Here is a 19,038-nt window from a genome sequence, read left to right as displayed (position 1 = left end):
ATAATGGCACCTAGTAAATAATAAGTGCTAAACAAATATAAGTTACATTATTACTCATGCCATTGCAAATTCCTTCATCTACCTGAAATGTACTTTCACTGATCCATTTATCCCTGTCAAAATTTTCCTCATATTTTCTACCTTCAATTTGGCATTTTCTTTGAATAATTGCCTTTTACTCTCCAGGAATGAATAATAACATTCTCTCCTAAGACCTAGAAAATTTTGTACACAAATCTACTTGGACACTTAGGAATGTGCTAAAAATGTGTCTGTATAGCAGTTACAAGCCTTCCAAGGTTTTAGTCTATTCCTCACAGTGGGTGATCAATGAACTTTTCTGAATAAATAATGAGTAAATTGTTTTTACTTTACAAAAAGTGTCTACATGATAGCTACTTTTGGCCTGGGACCATATGATGCTATTAATCTGTTTATCTCTGATCAGATAATTGTAATGATTTTGGACTTTGGACTGTTTTCTTTCCCTAGTAGGCCAGATCCCCAATATAGAATTGAGTACCAGTGAGTTTACCATATTTCTTCCATTCAACATTTCATAATGATGACAACAATAGTAATCATATCAGATAATTTTATTTAGTTATTTTTTGAGCTAAACATTGTAATCAGGGTTTTTGGAGGATGTTCTTAATTATCATCATATAAACTCTATAATTTGAGTAGTAGTATTGATCCATTACTGGGATCCATTATATCCAAATTAATACAAATGAATACAGTAGTAGGATTCTATCCAAAGAGAAAACTAGGCTAAAGAAGACGAATTAATTTGCTTGAGTTCACATAGCTCATAAGTAGCTCAGTCACGTTTCTACAACCAGGTCATGTTGTAAAAGGACCCCTTTAATTCCAATTGCTATATGCTATTTCAGAGACAAGCATTAATTATGAATATGATGATTCTAGTTTTTTTGCTAATTATTTAGGTAGATGTTAGCTGATAACCTTGAAGGCTGAGTATTTATTTATAATGGAAATAACTCAAACACTGTATTTTTTCATATATAAGGCACATATGTGTGTATTATTTGCTTGTATACATGATTATGAGCAAAGACAAAAAGGCATAACCCATTCATTTATAGATTAGGAAACTGAGAACCAGCTATAGCAATAATAATATCTCTCATGAGATGAAACAACACCAGATAAAAAGAATCTCAGAATTATTTTTATTTGGTGGTGTTTCATCTCATGAGAGATATTATTCTATAATTTTCCTTCTTATCTTTATCTGGTTTTGGTTTTAGGGTAATGTTGGCTGAATAGAATGAATGAGGAATTGATACTTCTAATTTTGGAAAACAATGTAGAGAATTGGTATTGCTTCTTTTTTAAATGTTTTGTGAAATCCACATGTGAAACTATCTGGGCCTGGTGATTTTTGGAGAAGTTATTCATTATTTATTTCATTTATTTAACAGACATAAGCTTATTTAAGTTACATATTTTTCCATGTGTAAATTTTGGTATTTTGTGTTTTTCAATTTCCATTTTATCTAAAGTTGTGGGCATAGATTAATCCACAATTTCTTTTCTTTTGCCTGTTTAAGGCTTAATTTGTTCTTTCTCTAAAATTCTGAGGTAGAAGCTCAGGTTTTTAATTAGAGCTTTTCTGTTTTCTATGTATGTATTTAGTGATACAACTTTAAAATTTGTGTTTTATGGCTTAGAATGCGGTCTTTCTTGGTGACTGTTCATGTGAACTTGAGAATTTGTATGGGTTTTCCAAGGGCTGTGATTCTTATACTTTTTCCTTGATAAGTAAGCTGGGGTTTTTCTCCTGGCTTCTTTCAAAATTTATTCTCATTTATCTCCAGTTTGAATATAATGTGCATAGCTGTGGTTTTGTTTGGCCTTCCGTTTTCTGAGATTCCCAAATCTGTGGTTTAATGACTGTCATTGATTTTTGAAAGTTGTTGGTTACTATAGTTTCAAATGTTTCTTTTGTTTCATTGTCTCTCTTCTTTGTCATTAGACAGAAGAGTCCATCTCTGAGCTTGTACCTGCTTCTGGAACTAAATGCTTGGCCATATTTGAATGGTTCTGAGTCATTCAGTCATAATTTCCACCCATGTGGGAAACTTAGCATCATAAAATTTACTCTCATAGTTAACTGTGATTTCAAGGAATTCTAGTCAATTTACGTAAAATTGAATTCTGTCTCAGGTTATTTTTTATACTTCATCCTACCCACATTGTTTGAAGGCCAAAATTAGTGTTAGGTTGGTGCAAAAGTAATTGCGGCATTTGTCATTCAAAGTAATGGCCAGAACTGCAGTTACTTTTGCAACAACTTAATAGCTAATCCTCACAACATTTTTAAGACTGCTGTGAAGCTTTATCCTTCTATCCTTTGTTTCTTCTACCATTACTCAAAAATAAAATATTTACTTATTTGGTCATTATTATTTTATTTTACCTTCTACTAATTATTTCAAGTATATCCTAATTTAAGCTAAGATATTTAGTATTTTTTATTTTGAAATAATTATAGATTAACAGGAAGTGTCAAAGATAAAAGAAGATTCAAACAGCTTTTACTTGGGTTTTCCCAAGGTTTACATCTCACATAATATAGTACAATATCAAAACCAGAATATTACATTGATACAGTACATATGTGAAGTTCTGTGTCATCACATGCACAAATATGTGTAAGCACTACTTTAATGAACATACAGAACTATTTCATCACCACAAAGATTTCTCTCAAACTATTGCTTTGCGGTTGTACCTACCTTCTCCCCTCCACCATCCCTAATCTCTGGCAACCACCAACATATTCTCCATCTCTATAATTTTGTCACTTAAATAATGCTATATATATGGAATTGTACAGTATATGATCTTTTGAGATTTAGTTCCTTCATTCCGTATAAGGTATCTGATGTTCATCTAAGTAGTTGCATATATGAATAGTCTGTTCTATTTCATTGCAGAGAATGTGATTTAGTTTGTTTAACTATTAGTCTACTGAGGGACACTAGTTGTTTCCATTTTCTGGCTACTATGAATAAAGCTGCTATGAGCATTCTTGTATAGGTTTTATGGGACATAACTTCTTATTTCTCTGGATAATCATTCAGGTGTGTAATTGCTGGGTCATATGTTAAGCATACATTTAGTTATTTTTAAAAATTGCTAAATTACTTTCCTTAGTGGCTATATTGTTTGACACTCCCACCCACATAGATCTAATTTATCTTCATACTTGTCAGCATTTCGTTCTGTCATTGCTTTTATTTTAGTTTATTTGATAGGTGTGTAAATTATATCTCATTGTGATCCTAATTTGTATTTTCCTAATAGTTATGTTGAACCTATTTTGTGGACTTATTTTCCCTTTAAATGTGAAGCCTACATTTTACTTACAATGTTTAATTTTATATCTATATTTTATATCTATATTGTGCTAGTGTATGTGTTGTATGTATGTAACAAATTATCATCAGTTGACTTCCTGGCACAACACTATTCCATTCATTTAATTCCCTTTGACTATGAAATACAGGATTTTTTCTACTTGTGTAAAAGCGGTGCTTTTTATTCTGTGATTTCACTAAGGAGTGAAAACTATGAACAACTATATATAGCAAAATCACAGTTATCAGATAATTAAGCCTCCTAACTAATCTAATGTTTTTAAAGCTTACTCAAGCCAGAAAAGCACAAAGAAGATTTACTGAGTTAACCGGAAGTGCACAGTCTGCAAGGTAGAGACTATTCAGGTTAAAATATATTTTTAGCAATGCAATTGACATTGTAAATTACACATAGATCTTGTACCTCCAATGCCAATTTACTATTTCTAGCTTCCAAGGAAGTAGTAATATCAAAGTTGCAGTTTTATATAAGATGCAAAATATTTTTCCTTTGCCATTATATTTTAAAATAAACACATAAAATAATACATTTATCCAGAAATATGCATTTTTACATATACAACTGGCAGTCAAATTAAATATTACAGTGACCTAAATTCTGATAACATAGCAAAATTTACTGAGTTTTTCTGCCCTTGCTTTAATTTATGTACCACAGAAAAAAAATCTAAACTCTGGACCTGTCTGACATGCAGATTAGACATTTAAGTCAAAATTTAAAGTTTATTAAAATCCAGAACTTCACAGATAACATTTAGAGGAATACTCTTATCATGCTTGGTTTTAGGTTTGTTTGCTTTCTTGTTTCCACTTTCATATTCTTTCCTCAATAGTAGTGTAATCCTAGCATGCTGTGTAGCTTAATCATCTTAGAACTGCTCTTACAGGCCTAGAGTGGCCTGTAGACATGGTAGACGATAAAGTTTCAGAGCCAGGGCTCTTAGGTTCCAATCCTGTCTCTGTCACTTACTAGTAGAAGGAATTAGGGCATGTTATTTTAGCTTTTCCATTTCCATTTTACTGTTTTCTCATCTGTAAAATAGGAAAGCAATGGTGCATAGCTCCTTCAGCTTGGGGGAGTAAAAATTGAGATAACGAATATAAAGAGTTCAAAACAGTGTCTAACATCCAGTAAAATTCTCAATAAATATTACCTATTGTTATTATCATTTAAAATTATTACCAATAATTAATAATTGGAATTTGAAATTAAATGAAAATTAAAAACAATACTATTTATATAAGCACCCCAAAATGAGATACTTAGATATAAATATAACAAAGTAAGTACAAGATATATATGAGGACAACTACCAAATTCTGATGAAAGTAAGTCAAAAAATAACTATATCAAGAGATATTCTATGTTCACTGATAAGAAGACATGATGTCAAGATTTCAGTCTTTCTCAACTTTATCTAGAGACTCAATGCAATCCCAAACAAAGTTCTGCAAGTTATTTTGTGAATATTTACAAACAATTCTAAAATGTATAAAGAGAGATAAAAGGCCAAGAATAGCCAACACAATTTTCAAAGAGAAGAACAAAATTGGAGAACTGACAGTACTCGACTTCAAGACTTACTGTAAAACGCAGTAATCAAGATGGAGTGGTATTGACGCATAGAAAACTATGTCAATGAAACAGAATAAAAAGCCAGGCAATAGACTCACACAAATATAGTCAACTGATCTTCAGCAAGGAAACAAAGCAATGCCATGGAGAAAAGACAGTGTTTTCTATAAAACTAATAGAAATAAACATAGAGGAAATGCTTTCTGAAATTGGACTCGGCAAACAGATCTTGAGTCAGACTTCAAAAGCATAGGAAACAAAAGCAAAAACAGACAAATGGGTTACATTAAACTAAAAAGTTTCTGAACAGCAAAATAATAAAGTGAAGAGAACACCTACAGAATGGGAGAAAGTATTTAAAATCTATGAATCAGATAAGGAGTTAAATTCTAAATATAAAAGGGACTCAAACCACTCAATAGCAAAAAGAAAACCAAATAATGTAATTTAAAAATGGGCAAAAGGCCTACATAGACATTTCTTAAAAGAGGACATGCAAATATCCAACAGATACACGAAAAATGTTCAATATCAATAATCATAAGAAAAATGCAAATCAAAACCACAATAAGATATCACCTCATCCAAGTTAGAATAGCTATAAACAAAATAATAATAATAATAATAAACAACTGCTGGTAAGGACGCAGAGAAAAACTCTTATCCAGCACTGGTGGGAATGTAAATCAGTGCAGCCTTCATAGAGAATAGTATGGAGAATGTTTAAAAAATTAAAAATATGTATCATCTGATCCAGCAATTCTATTACCAGATATATATCTAAAAGAAATGAAGGAAATCAATACATCTAAGAGACATCTGTACTCCCATGTTTATTGTAGCATTATTCACAATAGACAAGATATAGAATTAACCTTAATGCCCATCTACAGATGAATAAAGAAAATGTTATATATATATATGTGTGTGTGTGTGTATGCATGTGTACATGTGTGTATATATGTGTATATACACACATATATAATATATATGACATGTATATAAGGGGCTGACTATAAAACAGTCAACCCCTTATTCCACTAAATATAATATACATATAGGACACTATATCACTCCACTAAATATGTATATTCTTAGTGGAATAATATTCAATAATATTCAGACAAAAAACAAAATGAAATCCTGACCTTTGTAGTAACATGGACGAACCTGGAGGACATTCTGTTAAGTGAAATAAATCAGGCACAGAAAGGAAAATACTTCATGATCTCACTCATGTTTGGAATATAAAACAGTTGATTTCATAGAAGCATAGAAATATAAAATAGAATAATAGTTACCAGACAGTGAGAGGATAAAAGGAAGTAGGGAACTGGGAAAGCACGATCAATGGGTACAAAGTTACAGTTAGACAAGAAAAATAGGTTTTGGCTTTCTATTACACAGTAGAGTGACTATAGCAAATAATAATATATTTCAAAATAGCTAGAAGAGAAGATTTTGAATTTTGTCACTACAAAGACATGATAAATATTTAAAGTGATGAATATGGTAATTACCCTGATTTGATTATACTATGTGTACATGCATTGAGACATCACATTTACTCCCATATGTAAAAACACGTGCATTATTTTTTGCTTAATAACAGAATAGAGTGACTACAGTTAGCAATAAGGTATTGCATATTTCAAAGTAGCTGGAAGAGAGGACTTGAAATGTTACCAATAAATATGTACAATTATTATGTGTATATTATAATTTGGGTTGGCGATGACTTATTTATTTATTTTTGAGATGGAGTTTTGCTCTGTCGCCCAGGCTGGAGCGCAATGGTGTGGTCTTGGCTCACTGCAACTTTCACCTCCCAGGTTCAAGAGATTCTCCCACCTCAGCCTCCCATGTAGCTGGTATTGCAGGCACCTGCCATCATGGCTGGCTAATTTTTGTATTTTTGTAGAGACCATGTTGGCCAGGCCAGTCTTGAACTCTTGACCTCAGGTGATTCACCCACCTTGGCCTCCCAAAGAGCTGGGATTACATGCGTGAGCCACCGCACCCAGCCAGTGATGACTTTTTAGGTACAACATAGGAAGCATGATTCATAAAGTAAGTAATAAGGTAGACATCACAAAAATTAAAAATGTTTGCTCTAATGAAAGGTATGTCCAGAGAATGAGAGGGCAATTCACGGACTAGGAGAAAATATTTGCAAAACATATGTGATACAGGATTGATTGTTATCCAAAATATACAAAAATAACCTCTTAAAACTCAACACTAAGGAAACAAACAACCCAATTAAAAATGTGCAAAAGATCTGAAGAAACATCTTGCCAATGAGGAGATATGGATGACAAGTAAGCTAATGAAAAGATGCTTAACACCGTATATCATTAAAGAATTGCAAATCAAACCAGCAGTGAGACACCATTACACACTTATTAGAATGGCCAAAATCCAAACCACTGAGTATTCCAAACTTTGGCAACGATGTAGACCAACAGAAATTCGCATTCATTACTTGGGGGAATGCAAAATAGCACATTCATTTTGGAAAACAGATTGACAGTTTCTTACAAAAGTAAGCACTCTTACCATAACATCTAGCAATTGTTCTCCTTGATATTTACCCAACTGAATTGAAAATATCTTCCCACAAAATGCTTGATTAGCTAAAGATACTTGATTACAGTATCTTTATTATAAAGATATTATAAATTATATATAAATATTATATATTATATATTTTAATATTATAATATATTATTGATATTATAATGTATTATTATAATACATTATAATATTATAATATAATATATTATAATATTATAATATAATATATTATAATACATTATATTATATTATAATATATTATAATATTGTAATATATATTATACATAATATATTGTAATATATAATATATAATATATAATATATATTATGTATGTAATAATATATAATATATATTATAATATATTATAATATATAATATACATTTATATTATATATATAATATATAATATATAATATATATTATAATATATTATAATATATCATATACATAATAATATATAATATATGATATATTTATATATTATATATTATAATATATTATAATATATATTATATATTATAATATATTATAATATATATTATATATTATAATATATTATAATATATATTATATATTATATATTAAATATTACATATAATATAATTTATATTATATATAATATAATATATAATATATTATGATATATAATATATATTACATTATATTATATATATTATATGATATATAATATATTATATATTATATATTATTATATATGTATAATTATTTATAATAATTATTTATATATAATTATTTATTATATATAAATAATTATATATTATATATTATACATAATATAATATATGATATATAATATATTATATATATTATATGTTATTAATAATATAAAATATACATTATATATTATTAATAATATACATTATATATTATATATTATTAAGAATATACATTATATATTATATATTATTAAGAATATACATTACATATTATATATTATTAAGATTATACATTATATATTATATATTATTAAGAATATACATTATATATTATATATAATATATAATAATATATATTATATATATTATTATATATTATTAAGAATATATATTATATAATATATAATTATTAATAATACTATATATTATATTACATATTATTAATAAGATATATCATATTATATATTATTAATAATATATATTATTATATCTAATATTTATTAGATATTATATAATATATATTATAAATAAAGATAAAGATATTATAAATAAAATATTATAAATAAATACATTATAAAGATCTTTATTATAAATAAAGATACTGTTATCTTTATTTATAATAAAGATACTGTAATCAAGTATCTTTATTTAAAATTACCAAAACTTGGAACCAACCAAGATGTCCTTCAGTATATAAACTAATAAATAAACTGTGATACATCCAGACATTGGAATAGTATTCAGTGCTAAAAACTAAAGAGCTATCAAGCCACGTAAATACATGGGGGAAACTGAAATGTATATTACTAAGTGAAAGAAGGTAATCAGAAAAGGCCACATTCTGTATGATTCTAACTATTTGACAATCTTGAAAAGGGTATAGAGTTAGTAAAAAGATCAGTGGTTCTCAGGCACTGTGGGGTCTGGGAATGGTGAATAGGTGGAGTGGAGAGGATTTGTATGGCTGTGAAACTATTCCGTGTGATACTGTAAGAGTGGATACGTGCCATTATACATTTGTCAATGCCCATACAATGTATAACAACAACAGTCAAACTTCATGTAAATTATGGACTTGGGTGATGATGATGTGTCAATGTAGGTTTATCCATTGTAAAAAAATATATGACTGCTATGGAATGTTGATAGTGGTGGAGGTTGTGCAGGTGTGTGTAGTATGTAGAAACTCTGTATTTTACATTCAGTTTTTATGTGCTGCCAGAGCTGCTCTAAAAAGTAAAGCAAGACTATGAAAGTGAGTGAAAGAAAAAAAGCAACATTTAAAAAATAATTATGTAATATACAATTTTATACATACAATCACATGAAAACTTTACAATGCTTTTGACTAGGGTCTGATGAAGAGTCAGGATGCTGACTTATGCTTCTTTTAACTAAGCCTTACTTTTTCATTCATGTGATCCCCAATTTTGCTCAGTCTTTTCCAGTGAGCAGATTTTATAGGTTCTTTCTTGATGCCTTTTCAATTCAGAATCATTAATGACATTGTTCACCTTACATGTTCTTTATTGCTATGTATACTTTAGTGGGGGTTGGAAGGACAAAGGAGAATCTGTTGTTATTTCATTGTTGTTATTTCAATGAAATAATCTGTTGTTATTTCATTGCATTTGAAAAACCTCTTCCCTCATCCCTTTGATTTGATTGCTACTGCAGCATTTTAATACATTTATTTATTTTTAAAAGCATAGCTGTTTTCATTTTACATCAATATTTTATAACATTATTTTGTCCAACTTTTAAATTTAGTTTAAATAGTTTTTTTGAGTTTTGAAAAATGTATATGGTTGGTGACTACTACTACCATCAAAATGTAGAGCAGTTCTATCCCTTCCAAAAATTTTTCATCATAATATCCCCTTGTGATCATACTCTCCCCATAAGCTAAACACCTACAAAACACCTATCTTTTCCCAATTCCCACAGCTTTCTCTTTTGAATAGAATTCCAAAATATACAGCCTTTGAATCCACCTTCTTTTGCTTATGTTAATGCATTTAGGATGCATCCACATTGTTTGTTCCTTGTATCAATGTTATGTTCTTTTTTATTTTTAATAGTATTTCAGGGTTTTGGTGTATCACAGTTTGTTTATTCACTCTCCAGTTGAGGGACAGTTGAGTTTCCTTCTTTATGTTTATAAATTAAGCCACTTTGAGCATTTGTGTACAGGTTTTTGTATAAATATAGAATTTTATTTTATTTTGGTAAATATCTATGGCTGTTCATATGGTAAATGTATTACTAACTGCGAAACTGTTTTCCTAAGAGGCTGTGCCATTTTGCATTCCCACTTGCAAAGCATGTGACTTCCAGCTGTTCAACATTCTAATTAGCATTCGGTATTATCAGGTTTTAATTTTGTCAATACCAGTAAGTGTGTTTGGGTATTTTCCTCCAGTTTATGGTTTTTAATTCTTTACATCATGCTTTTCACAGAGCAAAAGATTTTAATTTTGATGAGGTCCAATTTTTTTTATATGTCATGTTTTTATTGTCGTATCTAAAAATATTCAGCCTAACCCAGTAATAGATTTGTTTTGTTTTTTTAAATACAAATTATTTTACATTTAAATTTATATATATGATCCGTTTTAATTTTTTTTAACCAGTAAAGGGTAGGTTTTTTTGTGTGTGTGCATATAATCAACCAATTTTCCCAGGAGTATGTTTTCAAAAGTATATTATTTCTCCATTTAATTGCTTTTGTATGTTTGTCAAGAAACATTTTTTTTGATATGGAGTCTCACTCTGTCGCCCAGGCTGGAGTGCAGTGAAGCAATCTCGGCTCACTGCAAACTTCACCTCCCGGGTTCACGCCATTCTCCTGCTTCAGCCTCCCAAGTGGCTGGGACTACAGACGCCTGCCCCCACGCCTGGCTAATTTTTTGGTATTTTTAGTAGAGACGGGGTTTCACCGTGTCAGCCTGGATGGTCTCGATCTCCTGACCTCGTGATCAGCCTGCCTCGGCCTCCCAAAGTGCTGGGATTACAGGCGCGAGCCACTGTGTCCAGCCTGGGCTACCTAGTGTTTACCATTCATCAATGTGTCTATACTTTCACCAACACTATACTGTCTTGAGTACTTTATATTAACTATTTAAATCTAGTGGGTTAGCACTTTTAAAATCGCTCTTTTTCTAATTTTTTGTGTTAATTTTAGTTTTTTTTTTCCTCTTTACTTTTAAGTGTTAGAATCAGCTTGTCAATAACTACACAAAATGCTTTTGGGATTTTGTTTGGAATAACATTACATCTATAGATTGATTTGAGGAGGACTGATATTTTAAGAATATCATCTTCTAAACAATGAACATGGTATATATCTCTCCATTTATTTACGCCTTCTTTGATCTTTTTCATTGGTGTTTTGAGTTTCCATAACACAGACCCATCACATATTTTGTTAGATGAACATGTAAGTGTATTTTTATTTGGGAATGCTATCAAATCATATATAAAAACTGCATAACTTTGATTTCTCGTTGTACCTTGCTAGCATATTGCAATATAGTTGAATATTTTTTGTTGGTATTAACTTTGTATTCTCTAGCCTCCTAAACTTACTTATTACTTCTGTTAATATCACAATTGTGAAATCCATCACAATTTCTAGATAGTCAATCATGTCATATATGAATAAAGACAGTTTCATGTCTTCCTTTCAAATCTGTATGACTTCTTTTTTCTGCATTATTTTACACACTAGCAATTCCCATATGGCGTTGCATAAGAGGAGTGAGAGTATATCCATGCCTTGTTCCAAATTTTAGGGGAAAAGAATTTAGTCTTTGACTAAGAAGGATGAAAGTGGTAAGATTTTTATAAGCGAATTTTATCAGATTAAGGAATTTCTCTTAATAACCTAGATAACTTAGATTTCCCTGATAACCGAGTCTTGCATTGCTGGAATAAACACTTAGTTATAATTTATTCATATTTTTACATATTGGTAGATTTTATTAATAATATTTTATTGATGGCTTTTGTGTATATGTTCATGAGAGATATTGGCCTGCAGTTTTGTCTTCTGGCAAAGTATTAGGTTGGTTTTAGTATGAGAATAATTCTTGCCTTGTAAAATAAGTTGAAACTCTGATGTCCTTTTTTATTTTCTGGAGAAAATTATGCTTAAAGTCTAATATTTTACCTTAAATATTTGGTAGAATTTGACAGTGAAATCATCTTGGTTGGGAGTTTTCTTTATCCAGTAGTGTTATACATGAATTCAAATTATTTTATAGAAATAGAAATATTTAGGTTATTTATATCTTTGAGTGAGTTTTGTTACTTTGCGTCATTTTAGAAATTGGCTCATTTCATTAAGTCATTGAAATTATGGGCATATGTTTTGGTCATCATATTTCTTTAGTATTAATTTAATATATGCAAATCTTTGGTGATATCCCATATTTTATTCTTGATACTGGTAATTTTTATGTTCTTTTATTATTATTGAAACATGTAATCTTTTAACAATGTTATTAATATTTGTAAGCAATTAGATTTTGATCTGTTTGGTTTTTCTCTTTTCTTTGTTAGTTTTTAATTTCAATAATAAATTTTGCTTTTATTATTGTTATTTCTTTTTTTTCTGCTTATTTTGGATGTACTCATTTTTTCTAGTTTCTTGCTTTTGAAGCTTAGGCTTTTTATTTCAGACCTTTATTATTTTATAATCCTGGCATTTGCTGTAACAAAATTTAGATCAATGACTTTTAGCTGTATCCCCAAAATATGTTGTATTTTGATTTTCATTCAATTAAAAATGTTCCTAATATTTCTTAAGACTTCCTCTTTGACAAATGATTTATCTGAACTTTTTCAGTATTTCCAAATATTTGGGAATTTTCTAGGTTTTAAAATAGTATTCATCCCTAATTTAACTGCTAAAATTAGAGAATATTCTTGCATTATTTCAATTATACTTCTGAATGTTTTATATTTTCTGAAAATGTGATCTATCTTGGTGAGTGTTCCATGTACACTTGAGAATAATGTGTATTCTCTTCTTGGGTTCAGTGTTGTATAAATGTCAGCTTTATGAACTCGGTTAATAGTTTTGTTCCAATCTTCATATACTTGTTGATTTAATGTCTCCTTGTTATATCAATAGCTAAAAGTGTTAAAATCTCGATGTGAAATTGTAGATTTGTCTATTTCTCCTTGCAGTTTTCTCAGTTTTGCCTAAGGTGTGTTTTAGCTTTGTGGTTAGGTACATACACATTTAGGATGAGTTTTTGGTGTATTGGCAGTTTATATTTATTATTATGAAATGCTACATTCTGTCTTGATCACTTTCCTTGTTATGAAACTACTTTCTATGATATAAATAAAAGAGCAGGAGGGGGGAAGCCAAGATGGCCAAATAGGAACAGCTCCGGTCTACAGCTCCCAGCGTGAGCGACGCAGAAGACGGGTGATTTCTGCATTTCCATCTGAGGTACCGGGTTCATCTCACTAGGGAGTGCCAGACAGTGGGCACAGGTCAGTGGGTGTGCGCACCGTGCACAAGCCGAAGCATGGCGCGGCATTGCCTCACTCAGGAAGCGCAAGGGGTCAGGGAGTTCCCTTTCCTAGTCAAAGAAAGGGGTGACAGACGGCACCTGGAAAATCGGGTCACTCCCACCCGAATACTGCGCTTTTCCGACGGGCTTAAAAAACGGCGCACCAGGAGATTATATCCCGCACATGGCTCAGAGAAACCTACGCCCACGGAGTCTCGTTGATTGCTAGCAAAGCAGTCTGAGATCAAACTGCAAGGCGGCAGCCAGGCTGGGGGAGGGGTGCCCGCCATTGCCCAGGCTTGCTTAGGTAAACAAAGCAGCCAGGAAGCTCAAACTGGGTGAAGCCCATCACAGCTCAAGGAGGCCTGCCTGCCTCTGTAGGCTCCACCTCTGGGGGCAGGGCACAGACAAACAAAAAGACAGCAGTGACCTCTGCAGACTTAAATGTCCCTGTCTGACAGCTTTGAAGAGAGCAGTGGTTCTCCCAGCACACAGCTAGAGATCTGAGAACAGGCAGACTGCCTCCTCAAGTGGGTCCCTGACCCCAGACCCCCGAGCAACCTAACTGGGAGGCATCCCCCAGCAGGGGCAGACTGACAGCTCACATGGCCGGGTACTCCAACAGACCTGCAGCTGAGGGTCCTGTCTGTCAGAAGGAAAACTAACGAACAGAAAGGACATCCACACCAAAAACCCATCTGTACATCACCATCATCAAAGACCAAAAGTAGATAAAACCACAAAGATGGGGAAAAAACAGAGCAGAAAAACTGGAAACTCTAAGAAGCAGAGCGCCTCTCCTCCTCCAAAGGAACGCAGTTCCTCACCAGCCACGGAACAAAGCTGGATGGAGAATGACTTTGACGAGCTGAGAGAAGAAGGCTTCAGATGATCAAATTACTCCGAGCTACGGGAGGACATTCAAACCAAAGGCAAAGAAGTTGAAAACTTTGAAAAAAATTTAGAAGAATGTATAACTAGAATGACCAATACAGAGAAGTGCTTAAAGGAGCTGACGGAGCTGAAAACCAAGGCTCAAGAACTACGTGAAGAATGCAGAAGCCTCAGGAGCCGATGCGATCAACTGGAAGAAAGGGTATCAGCGATGGAAGATGAAATGAATGAAATGAAGCGAGAAGGGAAGTTTAGAGAAAAAATAATAAAAAGAAACAAGCAAAGACTCAAAGAAATATGGGACTATGTGAAAAGACCAAATCTACGTCTGATTGGTGTACCTGAAAGTGATGGGGAGAATGGAACCAAGTTGGAAAACACTCTGCAGGATATTATCCAGGAGAACTTCCCCAATCTAGAAAGGCAGGCCAATATTCACATTCAGGAAATACAGAGAACGCCACAAAGATACTCCTTGAGAAGAGCAACTCCAAGACACATAATTGTCAGATTCACCAAAGTTGCAATGAAGGAAAAAATGTTAAGGGCAGCCAGAGAGAAAGGTCGGGTTACCCTCAAAGGGAAGCCCATCAAACTAACAGCGGATCTCTCAGCAGAAACCCTACAAGCCAGAAGAGAGTGGGGGCCAATATTCAACATTCTTAAAGAAAAGAATTTTCAACCCAGAATTTCATATCCAGCCAAACTAAGCTTCATAAGTGAAGGAGAAATAAAATACTTTACAGACAAGCAAATGCTGAGAGATTTTGTCACCACCAGGCCTGCCCTAAAAGAGCTCCTGAAGGAAGCGCTAAACATGGAAAGGAACAACCGGTACCAGCCACTGCAAAATCATGCCAAAATGTAAAGACCATCGAGACTAGGAAGAAACTGCATCAACTAATGAGCAAAATAACCAGCTAACATCATAATGACAGGATCAAATTCACACATAACAATATTAACTTTAAATGTAAATGGACTAAATGCTCCAGTTAAAAGACACAGATTGGCAAACTGGATAAAGAGTCAAGACCCATCAATGTGCTGTATTCAGGAAACCCATCTCACGTGCAGAGACACACATAGGCTCAAAATAAAAGGATAGAGGAAGATCTACCAAGCAAATGGAAAACAAAAAAAGGCAGGGGTTGCAATCCTAGTCTCTGATAAAACAGACTTTAAACCAACAAAGATCAAAAGAGACAAAGAAGGCCATTACATAATGGTAAAGGGATCAATTCAACAAGAAGAGCTAACTATCCTAAATATATATGCACCCAATACAGGAGCACCCAGATTCATAAAGGAAGTCCTGAGTGACCTACAAAGAGACTTAGACTCCCGCACATTAATAATGGGAGACTTTAACACCCCACTGTCAACATTAGACAGATCAATGAGACAGAAAGTTAACAAGGATACCCAGGAATTGAACTCAGCTCTGCACCAAGCGGACCTAATAGACATCTACAGAACTCTCCAACCCAAATCAACAGAATATACATTTTTTTCAGCACCGCACCACACCTGTTCCAAAATTGACCACATACTTGGAAGTAAAGCTCTCCTCAGCAAATGTAAAAGAACAGAAATTATAACAAACTATCTCTCAGACCACAGTGCAATCAAACTAGAACTCAGGATTAAGAATCTCACTCAAAACTGCTCAACTACATGGAAACTGAACAACCTGCTCCTGAATGACTACTGGGTACATAAAGAAATGAAGGTAGAAATAAAGATGTTCTTTGAAACCAATGAGAACAAAGACACAACATACCAGAATCTCTGGGACGCATTCAAAGCAGTGTGTAGAGGGAAATTTATAGCACTAAATGCCCACAAGAGAAAGCAGGAAAGATCCAAAATGGACACCCTAACATCACAATTAAAAGAACTAGAAAAGCAAGAGCAAACACATTCAAAAGCTAGCAGAAGGCAAGAAATAACTAAAATCAGAGCAGAACTGAAGGAAATAGAGACACAAAAAACCTTCAAAAAATTAATGAATCCAGGAGCTGGTTTTTTGAAAGGATCAACAAAATGGATAGACTGCTAGCAAGACTAATAAAGAAAAAAAGAGAAGAATCAAATAGACGCAATAAAAAATGATAAACGGGATATCACCACCGATCCCACAGAAATACAAACTACCATCAGAGAATACTACAAACACCTTTATGCAAATAAACTAGAAAATCTAGAAGAAATGGATAAATTCCTGGACACATACACCCTCCCAAGACTAAACCAGGAAGAAGTTGAATCTCTGAATAGACCAATAACAGGATCTGAAATTGTGGCAATAATCAATAGCTTACCAACCAAAAAGAGTCCAGGACCAGATGGATTCACAGCTGAATTCTACCAGAGTTACAAGGAGGAACTAGTACCATTCCTTCTGAAACTATTCCAATCAATAGAAAAAGAGGAAATCCTCCTTAACTCATTTTATGAGGCCAGCATCATCCTGCTACCAAAGCCGGGCAGAGACACAACCAAAAAAGACAATTTTAGACCAATATCCTTGATGAACACTGATGCAAAAATCCTCAATAAAATACTGGCAAACCGAATCCAGCAGCACATCAAAAAGCTTATCCACCATGATCAAGTGGGCTTCATCCCTGGGATGCAAGGCTGGTTCAATATACGAAAATCAATAAATGTAATCCAGCATATAAACAGAACCAAAGACAAAAACCACATGATTATCTCAATAGATGCAGAAAAGGCCTTTGACAAAATTCAACAACTCTTCATGCTAAAAACTCTCAATAAATTAGGTATTGATGGGATGTATCTCAAAATAATAAGAGCTATCTATGACAAACCGACAGCCAATATCATACTGAATGGGCAAAAACTGGGAGCATTCCCTTTGAAAACGGGCACAAGACAGGGATGCCCTCTCTCACCACTCCTATTCAACATAGTGTTGGAAGTTCTGGCCAGGGCAATTAGGCAGGAGAAGGAAATAAAGGGTATTCAATTAGGAAAAGAGGAAGTCAAATTGTCCCTGTTTGCAGACGACATGATTGTATATCTAGAAAACCCCATCGTCTCTGCCCAAAATCTCCTAAAGCTGATAAGCAACTTCAGCAAAGTCTCAGGATACAAAATCAATGTATAAAAATCACAAGCATTCTTATACACCAACAACAGACAAACAGAGAGCCAAATCATAAGTGAACTCCCATTCACAATTGCTTCAAAGAGAATAAAATACCTAGGAATCCAACTTACAAGTGATGTGAAGGACCTCCTCAAGGAGAACTACAAACCATTGCTCAAGGAAATAAAAGAGGATACAAACAAATGGAAGAACATTCCATGCTCATGGGTAGGAAGAATCAGTATCGTGAAAATGGCCATACTGCCCAAGGTAATTTACAGATTCAATGCCATCCCCATCAAGCTACCAATGACTTTCTTCACAGAATTGGAAAAAACTACTTTAAAGTTCATATGGAACCAAAAAAGAGCCCGCATCGCCAAGTCAATCCTGAGCCAAAAGAACAAAGCTGGAGGCATCACGCTACCTGACTTCAAACTATACTACAAGGCTACAGTAACCAAAACAGCATGGTACTGGTACCAAAACAGAGATATAGATCAATGGAACAGAACAGAGCCCTCAGAAATAACGCCGCATATCTACAACTATCTGATCTTTGACAAACCTGAGAAAAACAAGCAATGGGGAAAGGTTTCCCTATTTAATAAATGGTGCTGGGAAAACTGGCTAGCCATATGTAGAAAGCTGAAACTGGATCCCTTCCTTACACCTTATACAAAAATCAATTCAAGATGGATTAAAGACTTAAATATTAGACCTAAAACCATAAAAACCCTAGAAGAAAACCTAGGCATTACCACTCAGGACATAGGCATGGGCAAGGACTTCATGTCTAAAACACCAAAAGCAATGGCAACAAAAGCCAAAATTGACAAATGGGATCTAATTAAACTCAAGAGCTTCTGCACAGCAAAAGAAACTACCCTCAGAGTGAAGAGGCAACCTACAAAATGGGAGAAAATTTTCCCAACCTACTCATCTGACAAAGGGCTAATATCCAGAATCTACAATGAATTCAAACAAATTTACAAGAAAAAAACAACCCCATCAAAAAGTGGGCAAAGGACATGAACAGACACTTCTCAAAAGAAGACATTTATGCAGCCAAAAAACACATGAAAAAATGCTCACCATCACTGGCCATCAGAGAAATGCAAATCAAAACCACAATGAGATACCATCTCACACCAGTTAGAATGGCAATCATTAAAAAGTCAGGAAACAACAGGTGCTGGAGAGGATGTGGAGAAATAGGAACACTTTTACACTGTTGGTGGGACTGGAAACTAGTTC

At 32.9% G+C, this 19,038-nt stretch overlaps 1 long non-coding RNA gene across 4 annotated transcripts in view; it reads right to left on the bottom strand.

Moving 5' to 3' along the window:
* Positions 1-19,038, bottom strand: part of LOC134807806 (uncharacterized) — a 415,718-nt gene that overhangs the window by 231,967 nt on the left and 164,713 nt on the right. The window lies entirely within an intron of this gene.

Source organism: Pan troglodytes, chromosome 12, assembly GCF_028858775.2.
Source record: "Pan troglodytes isolate AG18354 chromosome 12, NHGRI_mPanTro3-v2.0_pri, whole genome shotgun sequence".
NCBI classification, from domain to species: Eukaryota; Metazoa; Chordata; class Mammalia; order Primates; family Hominidae; genus Pan; species Pan troglodytes.
The sequence above is the reverse complement of the archived record's forward strand: the minus strand, read 5'-3'. Positions and strand labels throughout refer to the sequence as shown.